The sequence below is a fragment of the Triticum urartu genome, chromosome 7, assembly GCF_003073215.2.
Source record: "Triticum urartu cultivar G1812 chromosome 7, Tu2.1, whole genome shotgun sequence".
Classification (NCBI taxonomy): domain Eukaryota; kingdom Viridiplantae; phylum Streptophyta; class Magnoliopsida; order Poales; family Poaceae; genus Triticum; species Triticum urartu.
Genome location: NC_053028.1, coordinates 640,419,655 through 640,421,663, shown reverse-complemented (window position 1 = coordinate 640,421,663; position 2,009 = coordinate 640,419,655). Strand labels below are relative to the sequence as shown.

General features: G+C 38.7%; 1 long non-coding RNA gene across 1 annotated transcript; it reads left to right on the top strand.

Annotated features, from left to right (window-relative positions):
* On the top strand, window positions 1-450 carry LOC125521420. Its single transcript, XR_007289261.1, has 2 exons — window positions 1-258; window positions 356-450. It is a non-coding gene; the product is annotated as an uncharacterized LOC125521420 (long non-coding RNA).
* The last annotated feature ends 1,559 nt before the right edge of the window (window positions 451-2,009 follow it).

Below are 2,009 nucleotides of genomic sequence, written 5' to 3'. Positions count from 1 at the left end.
CCAAAGATATGAAGTGGAACTCATTTGCAGGCAAGGAAGTTGAGGAACCAAGACCCCAACGGTGCGGAGCAGTTTGCCGAGAGGACTAGGGCTGCCATAAGGGACCTGTAGACCAAGCTCAACATCTCCCTCGTGCCTCCTTCAACACCGTGTCCTGGAGGGTCGTCGCCGTCCGCGACGACGAGCTACTGCCGCAGCTTTGCCAGCCGCACGGTTAGAGGGAGGCATCAAGGGCCTGCCACCGCTCCCGGGGCCGATGTGCGTGTAATTTCTATTAATGTATCTTATGTTGCCAAACAACAACATGCTCCTGTCAATGCTATATCATTGTGGGCGTGGCATTTTTCTTCCTCAGGTGATATTCCAATATACAATAAGTTCCATCAAGAATTGCATGTACATGTGCTGCTATCCTGATCCAAAAAGGAAAGTAAAAAGGGCGTTCATCTACCTGGCACCGTCCAGATGCCCCTCAAGCGGCGTGCCACGGGCGCGCCCCAACTACTAGTTTTTACCAAGAGCTTGACTCAATGGATGTCTTTGTCTGACATTGACTGCAAAGTTCTCCATAAGAAAATAGTAAACATATTTTATTTTTTTGGAACTGGAAGATTAATTTGTTGGCTAGGGAAATTAGTGTTTTCACGAGAAACAGGGTTGGAAATACGTTCTTCAATAACAAGGTCCTGAATACAAATTAGAACTTCAGAAAGTTGAGATTGCCAAATCGCACTGTGCATATTGATTTGGAAAGCCCCCATTTCAGTAGGGGCATGTTAGGAGCCGCGGGTGGAGATGTCAAAGGTCCGTGTGCCAACTACTGCAATCAAATTCAACCAAATATACCTCTTCTAGGTCGGCCTTTTGTACTATTATTGTAAAACAATATTTTCTTTTTGGTCATGTTGGATGTTTTGGCTGTGTGTATCGTGCTATGCAGAGGCCGGGCATTTGCTCAGTGCGGTTGTATCAACTCGATATATCGATTGAATGAAATGTCCTTTATCAGTAAACCTCTTCTAGGCATGGGAGATGTTTGATCCATGAGATTATCCTGATGCTGTTGCAGCGAGGAATTAGTAGCAGACGCAGTTTTGGAAACCAAGCATGAGGCAGCGCCCCTTCCATTCCAACTCTCTCAGGTTCACAATTTGAGCCCATCAAGTTTGTTGAAGTGCCAATCTGAAATTACACACACTTCTCGGTAAAGAGCCGATGTACCAGCAATAACTCAAAAACATCCTATCTAGTCTACCTATAATTAATTAATACATGGCTTTCATACTTCGCTCTTAATCCTACTTCGGAAGTATCGAAACTGGTTGGACAAGGACAACACACCGGTATATGTATCATATACATCTATGAATCATCTAACTAAAAGAGTATCCACTTTGTAAATGTGTTAACCAGTCTAAACGAAGCATTCTCCCTTCAATATATACCAATTATGTTATATGAGTCATCACATAAAGTGTTACGTTTGTCCGAAAATGTAACAGTAACATATAAAAATGTATTTTTTTTGCATAGTATTTTCACCAATGCAACACAAATATGAAGTCGACTTTTAAAAGCTGAAATATATCAATTCACAAATAGATGACACAGAAAACAGCACAGCCAAACTAACTTCACTACTTTAACAATCCATATATAAAGATATAGTTGGTAACTTATTGAACTAAAATCATATTACAAGATTTGTCATAAATCATTTCATATTTTGTTATTTTGTTTAACATATTCATATGGAATATAACACTCAAAGTTGCATTTGCAGATTGGACTCATATATATATATATATATATATATATATATATATATATATATATATATATATATATATATATATATATATATAATATCATGCATTTTCAACAACAAAAATTCATGCATTTTAATGACCTGAGTATATCCTCGGTTAGAGTGAGTATGAAAAGGTATTCCTTCTTGGTAGTAACTGGAAAATAAAATCACAATGAATACTCAGGAAATCAATTTGCAG